The sequence below is a fragment of the Lissotriton helveticus genome, chromosome 8, assembly GCF_964261635.1.
Source record: "Lissotriton helveticus chromosome 8, aLisHel1.1, whole genome shotgun sequence".
In the NCBI taxonomy this organism is placed as follows: domain Eukaryota; kingdom Metazoa; phylum Chordata; class Amphibia; order Caudata; family Salamandridae; genus Lissotriton; species Lissotriton helveticus.
The window spans coordinates 1,666,282,861-1,666,295,875 of NC_136069.1; the positions used below are offsets into that span (position 1 = coordinate 1,666,282,861).

The 13,015-nt window shown below is 50.7% G+C and overlaps 1 protein-coding gene across 5 annotated transcripts in view; it reads left to right on the plus strand.

Annotated features, from left to right (window-relative positions):
- LOC144773613 (transient receptor potential cation channel subfamily M member 2-like) overlaps positions 1–13,015 on the plus strand; it is a 1,994,366-nt gene that overhangs the window by 611,468 nt on the left and 1,369,883 nt on the right. The gene's annotated exons all lie outside the window — the stretch shown is intronic.

A 13,015-nucleotide genomic window follows, 5' to 3' on the forward strand; every position in this document is an offset into this window, starting at 1 on the left:
AACTCACCAGAGGGCTCTCAGGTGTATTACAGAATTTGTAGTTCAAACTCGTCATTGGATTCCTTAGGATCAATTAAATTGATTGACAATTGTATATATTTATATATTTAGTATTGTATTCCAAGTTCCACAGTGATTGCCTCACAACAAGAGACCTGCTTCGATGCTCAAGTGAGCTAATTTTCTGAGCGATTTGATTGAGGTGTAGTGCAAGCAAGGAGGTCAGAGCAGACTACTGTCAAAGTGTTTGTTCATTCTGAAATTTGAGGGGGTTTACTTGGTAAACTTGGACTAGTGGGTCCTGACTGTGGGGGTTGGGATCTCATGTCTCTGATGTCCTGGAGGATGCCCCATTATGTCTCTGGAAACCGGGCCAAGAGCAACTACTTTAGCATTTGACTGTTGGTGATAACAATGGTGAGCAGCAACAGACTTCTCAACGATGAAGTGTTGGCATCCTCAAAGCTCAAAACTCACCAGTCACCTAGCAGAACAATAACTGATCATCAGACCCAGTGCTTTATGAAGAAAAATATTTTTATTAAACCCATAAACTAGTTACTACAAGAGTAGTAGTGAACAGGCACAATTTATTGAATTTGGCACTGTGGCTACTATAACTCATTTTGCTGCCCACTCCTCTCCCTCTGAGTTTCCCTCGTCCGCCAACAAGGCAGTGCTCCCTTCTAGGTAAGAAAGTGTCTATCCGATAGAGACATCTAGCCACAGATTCCTTACCTTTTAATTTCCTAGGCGTCAGGCTGGATCTGGAAGACTTTTGCTCGAACAGTACCCTTGCACCTTGGTAGGTTCTTGATCCAGGTCAAGAGGAAGGAAGGTCCAGGCACCGTTCTGGGAGTCCTAAACCCTCGTCCTCCCACTCAAACTCGAACTCGTCGAGTTGGTCAGGTAAGAGGCATAATAAACACAAAAAGTCAAAGCGGGCTTCAACTTTTCCCCATCTGTTAGCCAATGTGACGGAGTAGTATGGATGGTCTAGGGCTCGTTCTGTGGAAACTGCCCCTGTGTCGGCTCCACACTTCTCTGCCTTTCCAGGACCTGGAGCGACACCGCCCAGTTTAAAGAATGTTATGGCACCATGTACCTCTCATTTGGGCAACCTTATCCTCCTGGCCTGCCTTTGGGCCCCGTAGGTTCAGAGGTGGCTCCATCGGGCTATGTGCCGACTGCTCCTTTCCCTGGTCCCTGCGTCATGACTCCTAAGACTGCCTGTGCTCCCTGGCAGCACCACCCCGATTCTTACCTGACGACCCAGAGCCGTATAGATGCCTACCAATGCTGATTCTGGAGCCCACTGCACCCTTGGGCCAGAGGTCACTTTCACAGCCTTATTTTGAAGGGCTGGAATGGACAAAGATTATGAGGGGTCGCTTATACCATTAAAGAAGCAGCCTGAATTCGAAAGGACGCAGTATTAGGAATTGGGTGCGGCCAGTGGACTGCACACCTTTCCAGATTCTGGCCTGCTTCTCCCCCTAACTTGACTATGGAGGAAGGAGCTTCATTTGCTATAGTGGTGAGGTGGGCAGCTGAGGTCCTGAACATCTTGACAGAGGTCCTGTAACCGGGTGTCTCCTCCTCGGAACCCCTCCTGCCTTTAAACAAGGCCTTGACTGATGTCCTTCTGGGCACCTGGTCCAAGCCAAGCACGTGGGCTCCTGTGAATAGGACAATCACCTGCCTGCTATCACCCTGCACCGGGTGACTTAAAATTCTTCCCAAACCAACCTACCCCTAAAAGCTTGGTGATCAAAACTTCTACCTCACAAGGTGCATTCCCTTTCGCGCACCCGAACAGGGAATCCAAGAGGATGGATAGTTGGGGCAAGAAAAATGTTCTTCCGCCAGCCTTGCATTGTGGTCGGTGAACACTGCATGCCTACTAGCCTGTTACTCCACTCCTTGTGATAAATGGTTGTGCAAGTGCTGCTGCTGGTCCCGGAGGAGGCTCGGGCCCTACTCCCAAGCAGTGTTTGATGGGAGAGATGCAGCAAAGTTTACTGTTCGCTAAGGGCTTGACACGACTGACTTGCTGGGCAAAGAGATGTCATCGACTGTGGCTGTTCGACATCACACCCAGCTGAGAACTTCTGGCTATTCTGGGGATGTTAGGTGTCCCTTATGGACATTACCTTTAATGACATCATTATCTTTGTAGACAAGGCAGACATGGACGTGGAGCGCTTTAAGGACTCACAGGCCACTGCCAAGTCCTTAGGCCTCTCAGTGCCAAACAACCCCCTGTCTGCCTTTTGCGGCCACGAAAGTGACTTTCAGCTGCACCAGCCATATCCCGGCCAAAATACTGCACTCAACAACCTCTGAGCTGCCAAGGGTGCGGCTCCTTTTGACTCTATGGGTCGAGCGGCCAGAGGTCGAGTTAGTTCACTCCACCCCTGCAGCCTCTAAACCTTCCTTGTATGGCCCTTCAAGATCATGTGTGGCCAGTTGGTGGCAGGATCAGCCATCCCTTCCACCACTGGCAAAACATTACATCGGACAGCTGGGTTCTTCAGATTGTCCGAAGGAGTTATTCCCTCCCCTTCAAGACTACTCCTACCTCCATGCCTTCGGCGTACGACCGGCTGACAGAGGGCCATCTGAACTTGCTTCAGGACAAAGCCAGGACTCTCTTGGCCAAGGGAGCCTTAGAGAGGTTGCCGGTGTCAAACGTAGGATGTGGTTGATATTTCTGCTACTTTCTGGTCCAGAAAAAGGACATGGGCTCTCTTCCTATCCTAGAACTGCAAGCCCTCAACTACTTCCTCAAAAAGGCAAAGTAAAAAATGCTCACTCTGGGGGGCGTGGCTTGACCGGCAACAATGGCGGTCGTGCCTTAGGCTCGCTCCGGCCGGCCTGACAATATCCTGGACTAATATCCTGCCCGGAGCGTCCACACTTCGTTCACGGCTGCCGGAGGTGCTGCGGATTTGTTTGGTGTCTCCTACCGGGGGGGCCGTGAGGTGCCGAGACGCGGCCGGCAGTGTGGGCGGCCTGCTGTGTGGCGGCTGGGGCAGAGCCGGGGCCTTGCGTGCCGTGCGTGGCTGGGGCCGTGGTTCCCTGGGCCGGCACAGACGAGCTGGTGCGGCGGCGTGTCGTGGCGCTCCTCCCCCCCTTCAATGTCTGGGGAGGCTGCCTGGCCGAGTTGCTACCGGATGGGGAGAGCGCTGAAGGGAGCTGGCTGGCGATTCTGGAGTGCCGGACTTGGCGCTGCGGGCCGGGAGCTTCTTCCTGCGTGGCTGGGCGGCCCAGTCGGCGGCGGTGCTCCATAGAGGAGGCATTGTGGAGGTGACTTGTGGTGGTCTCTGGAGGGGCGGCTGCAGTGGAAGACGCTCGGTGAGGTTTTTACCCGGTGGGCTCGACCGGTGTGGCCCCGGGGACCAGAAGTGACTTGGCGACCCCCTCTGCTTGTGTGGCCCCTCTCCCTAGGACATCTGGCTGTGTGTGGGGAAGTGAGGACGCGCTACTGGTGGGCCTTAGCTGTGGGCATTGGACATCTCTGGCCTGGAGGTCCTCGACAACGCGGGGGCTGGCATCCCCGGCCCACGCCTGTGGTGGTGAGTCTGCTCCGGCGTGAGACAGCGGGCTGGAGGGGCATTGGCGGTGGGACCCCTTCCCTGCCCCCTGCCCTTCCGCGCCTTGACTCTGGGGCAGTAATGGCCCCGACTTGTGCATGTCCGGCGGACTGGCCGGTCCGCGGTGTCGCTGGAAGTGGTGGCTGCAGCGCTGTGACGCCGCCACGGTTGCGCAGGAACGGGGGGCCCAGTGGATGTCGGTGGCCCCGCTGCTTTGATTGAAGGGGCTGAGTCGGTGGTCGGCTCGAGACAGGTACTTCCATGTTTGGGAGGTATGGGGTGGAGGGGGGAGTTGGGGGGGTTTGTGGTGGAGGGCGTTGTGGGGTTTGAGTGATTGTGTGACTGTTCTGTCTGTCCATCGGATTTTGGGTGCTCTGGGTCGGGAAGGCACTGGCGGAAGGAATGGGTACGTGGTATCATGCCTGACACTGAGGGAGGGAAGCAGGTAGCTGGAATGTGCATGGGCGCTTGATAGGATTAAGAGAGGGGCCATTCTACGATATGCCAAGAGGGCGGGGGCTGATATTCTGCTACTCCAGGAAACGCACCTTTTGGGTACAAAGGCTCTCTGTTTGCAATGATTTGGCTTTGATTAGGTCTATCACTCGGGGTTTGTGCGGGGCTCCAGGGGCACTGCGATTCTGATACACCGTAGGGTCTCTTACACACATGATAAGATATGGACCGACACTCAGGGCAGGTATGTCGTCATACAAGGAAAGATTGGAGGTGACCCTGTCATGGTCAGTAGTGTTTATGCCCCTCCGCCCCTACAGTGGTCATTGGTGGAATGGCTGTTGACGTTGTGGGGGACACTGCCGGACACTTTGTCCATAATAGGGGGAGATTGGAACGATGCGATGGAGCCCGAGCTCGAGCTCGCCAGGTGGCGCAGTGGGGGGATCCCTGTGGTGGGGGGACCCTCTACTAAGCTCCATTCCATGGCGCTGGGACTTGACTGGGTGGATGTGTGGCGCCATATGCATGGTCCTCGTAGGGAATACACCTTTTATTCCACTGTACATGAGTCCTTCTCCAGATTGGACTATATCTTTGTTCCCAGGAGGCTTGTACATAGGGTACTGTCGGCCGCTATATTGCCTAGGGCCTTGTCTGATCATTCGCCTGTAGAGATCGTATTCCAGCTGGGTCCGGGGCGGCAGCCACTTCGGTGGTGCATGTCAGGGTGGCGTCTGCAGGGGGAGGACTATAGGGAGCACCTGGCCAAGGCCATCGCGGATTACTTTGCTGCTAATATAGGGACGGTAGACTCACCCGCGCTTCTCTGGGAGGCGCTGAAACTGACGATGCGGGGAGTTGACATCTCTTGGTGTGTGGCTGCGAGGAGGGAGCGGCAGCGAGATTTGGTGCGTCAGGAGGCGGCTATTGAGGCGTTGGATCTTAGGGGTCGTGAGGCCGATGGTAGTATGGCAAGGAGACAGCTGGTACTGGCCCAACATCAGTACTCCCTGATTCTGTTGGACGAGGCGCGACAGGCCTGGCTGGCCACGCGTAGTAGAGTATATCAATGGGGGGACAAGTCCAGTAAGATCCCTCCCTCGATACCGACCCGGAACCCGGAAAAGCCGACAGAAGCGAGAGAAGAGCGTTCAAGGCGGCGGACTCGTGGCAGGAGACAGCGTGCGGAGAACCTGAGGCGGAGAGCGGAGGTGGTGTGTTCGAAGGAGAAGAGAAGACCGGAGGCGAAGACGAGGACATCTGGACCGATGACTGGTGGAGTCCCCAGGAGGTGGCTGGAGAGCGGTCGCAACTCGCGGGAGAGTTGCGGCGGGGCATGTGAGTACCCTGTCTCCTGGCTCCCAGGTTGAATTGTATATTGGTGTACATAGAGTGTCCCCTCACTTTGTAGAGCACTATTTGCACTGTATATATTGTATAACCACGTCACGAGCCCGGTAGTATAGAGAACCCCACACCTACCCCTCACCACGTCCCCCCTCTTCCTTCCCGCTCTTTCATATTCCATCTCCTACCCTTACATTACCGTCCCGTCCCTCACGCTCGCTTTACCCTCCACACCCCCTGGTGTTGGTGACAGTACTCAGACAGTCCTGCATTCGAGGACTAATCGCCCTGTTATTTCTCTCTCCTATATATACCTCCGAGGACCACCGGAACCTACCTGGAGAAGAAGGATCTACTCTAGAGACTTCCAGCCCAGCAGAGTCCTTCACGGATCTAACCCCCCCCCCCCCCCCCGACATCTCGACGACTCCACTCCAAGGAACATTCCCTTCATCCCAACCCTCCGCTTCTTTACCTTCCAAACCCCTGACTTTGTGAAAATTAATAAACTAAGCTACGTAATAGCTCAATACATCCGGCCTCCACGCCTGCTATTCCGGTCCGCCCGAACCCCTAGCCCACACATCACTTTAACCTTTTTTATTCAGTCATTTTGTTTTTCACATAAAGTATGATGTCAATCGCCGGCATGGGGTTGGGCACAGGCTAGTTCCTGCAACTGACCCTCTGCCATGCATAGTTCGCTATGTCGTGTAGCAATAAAAAGGGTGTCTTTTAAGTAAGACAAACCTACAGACTTAAAGGCTTTGTCAAAGGCTGGAAATGCCAAAATATAAAAAGTAGCTTTGCCTAGTGGCTTTCTCAAGGGGTCAACAAATCAACATATTTAGCTGACATAAAGGTCGCCAGCACCTTTAACCAAATATATATTTCATAAATGCACACATTGCAATGTTTAATAATAGTGAATGTCTCGAAATATTTTAATAAAGCATTTTTTTAAACAATTAAAAACAGTCTTTTTCTGAACATTTTCAGGTCACAAAGTACAGCCATAGAATTAACCACAAGGCACCCCTGTACTCCAATTGAAGAACATATAGCTCCAGGACGGAGTGCTTACAAAATATGGTATGCACCCCTGGGGTTATTGATTCAAGAAGTGTTGCCCCAAAACTGGTCCCAGTATGCTTGTTTCCGATGCAGCTTGGCAGTTCGGGCTGGACTGTTCCCATGAGGCACAGGGTCAATACTGATTTGCATATAGCTTTGTCTGAACTGGGGTGGCGAAGTGAGCTAAAGAACAATGAATTATTCAAACCATATCTGTGACAGGGGGTGAATGTCTGAAAAGTTTCAGCGCTCCATCCATCATCTCCTTGTGTTTGAGTTATTGATTCAATGACCAAGGAGACTTACTGTGTTTTTGTTATTGTTGGTGGGGCGCTAATGCGCTCCCTGCAGGCCTCCACCACATTAAAAAGAACGGTTTGTGGTGCCCCTGCCCCTTCTAGGACAGCACATACAACCAGTCACCCATAAACGCAGGAGGGCCAGGGTGATATTCATATCTAACAATGGCCCAGAGAGTATCATATAGAGAATAAACAGTTTCATGAATCATGCAGATATTGAAATCAATGTATTGTATATACAAATGAATCGTACAGGGAGATATGACCAAAAATAATTATTTAAGTTATGTATGTCCAAATCACAGCAGCACCACTCATTAATTGGAAAAGGAGTGCTTAATGTGCAAAGTGAAAACACAGTGCTTTTGAACTTTGTATGGACTGTGCATGCGCCGGGATACCCTACCCGGTGATTAGCTGCGCCTTATAAATCCTGATTGATTGAAGGTAATATACAAAGAAAATATAACAACGGCGAAAAGAAAATAGTAATCCAATATTGTGCATGAATAAAGTAACGTATCAAAAGTTCATAGATGTGTCATTGCACAATAATGATCTTTTTCAGACGGACAACTGTCGACAGCGTCTCAACCTTCCACTATTTAACGGGTCATCGTGAGGACAAAAGAGGAGAATGAAAAGTCAGTATATTGCCTGTATACAATTCAGAGGATAAGGTGAATCTGGTCAATTAATGACCATAACCTTAAGGCATCCAGCAATAATAGTTATTGTGCAATGACAAGTCGACGATCAGTCACAAGACTAGCAAGATGGCTTACGCAAAAATAGACCCTGCGTAGACCAGATTGCATTACTTTGCATCATGATTGAGCAATTGATGGAATGGAACTCTCCCCTCTATGTCAACTTCATCGACTATGAGAAAGCATTCAACAGCATGGTCGGGGAGACCCTTTGGAAATTACTCGGAGACTATGGTGTGCCACATAAACTTATAAGAATCAAAAGGAACTCTTAAGAATGACCTGCAGGATGGAGTGCAACTCATGGAAGCCTTTGAAGTGAGCACCGGAGTCCAACAAGGTTATTTGCTATTGCCTTTTCTCTTCCTGCAGTGCATAGACTGAATCGTTAAGACATCCAAAGCAAGGAAAAGAAATGGGATCCAGTTGACACCTTGGATGCAGTTGGATGACCTGGACTTTGCAGATGACCTGGCCCTACTTTCCCATATGCAGATGCAGGAGAAGACGGACAAAGTAGCCGCCACATCAGCACAACTTGGTCTCAACATCCACAGGGCAAAAACCAAGATCCTGAAGGTTAACATTGCCAGCACAACTTAAGTCATTTTGGCAGGCGATGCACTGGAAGCTCCTATTGTGTTTTTATCCAGGAGCCTAAATCGATATTACTATTTTATGCCCTTGTTCGGTTATAATCAATAATATCCCTATAACGGCATAGTAATCATATCCATAGTCAGTCGTAGCACATGCTGTCACATTAAGCAAGGCTACTTCCCCAGACTCCTAGAAATCACAACGAGTTCTCTAAACAAACCAAACCTCCAGCAACCTGGGAAATCCCCCTTGCTTTTGTTTTGATTTTGTCCTAGAACTCCTGTAAAGCACTGTAAGAACGGCCAGTTCTTAGTGACATCTTTATTGACGTCTTATGTCCAACCTTACATCAAACCCGGCACCTTTCAGGTATAAATATACCGACGTTGCCTTAAGCAAACACACAGTGGTGGTTTTGGAGGAGAGCAGCTATCTACTTGCTCGAGAGCCCAGCTGATGCGAGAGCCCACGGACGCTGCCCCTCCCTTTTGACGCACTGAGAGAGACGCTGTCTTTTCTCCTGCCGAGAAATCCAGCTCGGGTGTTTCCAGATACCTTCGCGGGTTACTGGGATATCGAGTCCTGAGAGAGAGATACAAGACCTCCTGCTTTCTAATACCCAGGTACGGAGCTGACTAAAACCTTAGAGAGAATTCTTGATTCAGATTCTTGGCAAAACCAACTTAACTTAAACTGCTACTTACTTACTCCTTCCCACGTATTAGGCTTAGGTCAGGTACACCGGGGTAGGCGTATTTAGAAGCACCAGTTGAGTACGTTAGTCAATGTATATAAGTATGTATATATTTTATCTATTTTAAAGTATCTTATGGCTAAGAAACCATATCAATGCTTTTACAGTATTATTTCTTAATCCTCCTTTTACTGTACGCACTTTACTTTACTATGAGTATTGCAATTGTGGCAATTCATTTCTCTTGTATGAGAAATAAGACTGCTCAATAAATAACAACCTTTTATTATTGAAAACGCCCGTCTCTCTTTTCTCTGCACTCTGGTGAAACTAAGTATGCACACTTGACTGAGTGAAATAGCTGTCTATTGTTTTCACACGACTCTAGAGATACACTCTTATTCTGAGGGAGCAAATTTGTCATGTTATATGGTTGTCAGAAGCTAATCCCTTCTTGTCTATCCAGGGAGGTTAAACTCCTCCTCGTTTATTCGAGAAAGTTTCTAATGACCTCTGAGCTAGCTGGTAAAACTTAAGTCTAATATAGTCAGTAGAGACTTAGTCGACCTCAGTCCTACGTCTACACTGCTGAATATATTATTCCAATGCGCAGAGCCTATTGGGAATATAGGAACTACACTACACTCCAGAAACTTTCACCTACTTAGGCACAGTCATAGACAAGCAGAGTGGTACAGATGCCAATGTCACGTCAAGATTCCACAAAGCAAGGGCCGCCTTTATTTAGCTAAGGAAGATCTGGCGCTCCAAGGACCTAACACTGTATACCAAGATCAGGCTTTTAAACACCAACATAAAATAGGTCCTTCTGTATAGAGCAGGAACATGGAGGACAACTGCCACCACCAGCAACAAAGTCCAGCCCTTCATCAACACCTGTTTGAGGAAAAGCCTCCAATTCTGCTGGCCAAACACCATCAGCAACAACGACCTCTGGCAACACTTCCCAACTCCCTGCTCACGAAGGAATCATGAAAAGATGATGGGACTGGATCGGTGACACCCATCACAATGCTGCATCAATATCCATTAGATAAGCCCGCACATGGAACCCTCAAGGGAAAAGGAAAAGAGAACGGTTATGAAACACCTGGCTTTGAGACTTCAGGCTGACTGCAAGGAGATGGGTTACACCTTGAGTCAGATTGAAAGAAATGCCCAGGACAGAGATGGTGTGAGAGTGCGAGAGTGCTGGTTGATGGCTCACTTACAGAAGGAGTAGAAAGGCATGAGTGACTAACTAATGCCACTTCAATTCTGTAGTCCTGCTTGGGTGAGGTCAAAGCTCTGTTCCCTGCCTGGGAAAGTGCAGGCAAGGTTGAGATCCCCAGGACACTGCACACATTGGGCTCTGGGAGATGGGAGATGGGATTCCTGGGGCCCCCCTTTCCTAAATTTAAATCCCAGCCTGAGGAATGGGTACCATGGGGGCCTTCCTTAAGTTTCTGGAGGATGTGGCCGCAAGCCCCCTACCCCCCATAATATTGCCCTGGGGGATGGCATCCCCTAAGCCTTCAGAAGGCTCAGGAGGAGGGCTGCATGATCACATAACCACAGCTTCATATATACATACAATTTGAACTTCATTTTCTCAAAAACTAGTGCACAGGTTTACACCATATCATAAAAAGCACCCAGTTTGGACCAATACCTAGCTTTCTGCCAAATTTGGTGTAATTTCGTTCAGCCGTTGTTTCTGTATCCCTGTTCAATTTTTGTATGGAAATTGCATTGGGGAAATACATTTTTAGGACCTCCCACTATTTTCTTGTCCCCTGCTTCATGGATCGCCCCAAAACTTTCCAGGGCAAACCTTAAGTGGATAAGACTTTTTAGAAAAAAGTTTTTTATTGTCAAAGTATGTTTATTGAGTTTTAAAACAGAAAAAGAAAAAGGCATGGCATAGCAATGGACAATCAACAGGCAAGTTAGGCAAGCGAGACAGACAGACACGTCTTCTCTAATGAGCGTTAGGTGAGCAGGATAAGCATGCCCAAATGGAAAAGTGGTGCCCGGAAGTCTAAAGAATCCCCTAATCGGGGTGACAAGGAAACAAGCCAGCCTTAAGAACCCGCCTCCCCCCCAAACACCCAACCCCAACGCCCCCCCCCCCCCACCCCACCAGTACGCCAGTCGTCTATAGTAATCGTGTGAGATGTAGCGAATCAGAATGTATCAGGGTGCCTCTGGCTGCGTTCGGTCCACAATGCAGTCTGTGAGTCGTAGAATACGAAGATATTTCGGGCAGGTGATTTCGTGGAATTCCCTGGAGAGCAACGCCAGGAGCGGTTGCCAAGTGGTGCGGAATGCGTCAGTGGTATGCGTGAGGGTGGCCTGGATCCGTTCCATGCCCAACGTGAACCACAGCTTGTGCAGCCAGCCAGTGTGGGTGGGTGGGTTAGTGGAGCCCCAGAGCGACAGGACGTGTTGCGAAGCTGCCTGCATTGCAATGCCCATCTGTTTGCCGCGAGTTGATCTCAAGGGGAATGTAAGTGCATTAGGAAGCCCTAAGAGTGTGTATGCTGGGAAGCGTGGGATCTCGGTGTCGAACGTGGAGTCAATGTCATCCAGGACGACCCTCCAGTATTCCTGCAAGGCGGGACATTCCCGCAGGAGGTGAGTCAGTGTACCTCGGCTGCCACATCCTCTCCAACACAGCGCGCTACGGGTCGGGTTGCCTTGATTGAGTCTCGCCGGGGTAAGATGCCAGTAGATAGCCAGTTTGATCGCCGATTCCCTGGCTTTGGTATTTCGGGTAGTGTGGGCGGCCCTGTAGTATATGTGGTTCCATTCCACTGAGGAAAGAGATCGTCCAAGTTCTGTTTCCCAACGCCGCTGTCCAGCGGTCTTATCAGGATCTGCAGCAGGGGAGAGCATCCGATAGAGGTCTGAGATGAGATGTTTATCTGAGTCCTTGGATACGAGCCAACGTTCGAACGGTGTCATTTGTCGGCCCACCAGAGGGGCAACATCCGGACTCAAGAGCCAATGGCGGATTTGGAAATATTGAAACATGTGAGGGCCATCCACTCCATAGTCTCGCGAGATGTCGGCCAGAGAGAGGAACCCCTCCATATCAAAGAGGTGCCCGGCTGATCGGCAAGGCGTGTCACGCCATTGCTGGAAAGCTCGGGCGTCTGTGCCGGGTGGGAATGCGGGGTTGTCAAAGAGCGGGGTAAGTGGGGACGGGAAGGTCGTAAGGCCCCGTTTGACTGCAACCATGTCCCAGGCCGCCATAGTGGTCCGAGTGATAGGGGAGCGGAGGAGATAACGGGGTCTGTGCTGGCGAGCAAGAAACGGTATCTTCCACAGGGAGGTCTGCGCCATGGCCCTGTCCTGAAAGAGCCATCTCTTCTCTGATTCGGGCCGGTACCACTCCACCAGATATCGAATTTGCGAGGCCTGAAAGTATTGCAGCAGGTTAGGAATCCCGAGGCCGCCCTCGTCTACAGTCCTGTGTGCTATTCGCCGATGAAGTCTGGCGCGCTTCCTCTCCCACACAAATTGGTGAAGATCATGTTGGAGGTCAGCTAGCACTCCCACCGGCGGCGACACTGGGAGAGTCTGAAAGACGTATAATATTTTGGATAGGACCGACATCTTTATCGCTGCGATCCTCCCGAGTAAGGAGAGAGGCTGCTTTAACCAACGCGCGAGATCAGCCCGGATCTGGGATGATAGGGTAGAGTAGTTGTGAGTAATCGTCGAGGTCGTGGAGGAGGTCAGGGTGATCCCCAGGTAAGGCAGTCGAGTGGTGGACCCCAGTCGACACCCGAAGTTAGGCGGTGGGATGTTGGGAAGAGCATGGCTGCCAAGGGGCAGTACCAGGGATTTCCCTTGGTTGACCTTGAAACCGGACACCTCGCCGAATCGCTCCAGCTCCGCCAAAAGCGCCGGTACGGAGCTAGATGGGCGGTCTAAAGCGGCGATTATGTCGTCTGCGTACAGTCCCACCACGTGGGGCTCGTTGCCGAAAGACATTCCTGTAATGCGGGGGTTGTCGCGAATTTTCTGCGCTAAGGGCTCCACGTATAGAGCAAATAGGAGGGGTGAGAGGGGACATCCCTGGCGGGTACCTCTCTGTATCTCGAAGGGGTCGGACTTGAGGCCACCCAGGCGGACACGTGCCAACGGACGGTGGTAGCAGCTCGCGATCCAGGCTTGAAATCGGTCGCCAAGGTGGTATCGCCGCAGCACAGCTTGCAGGTAGGT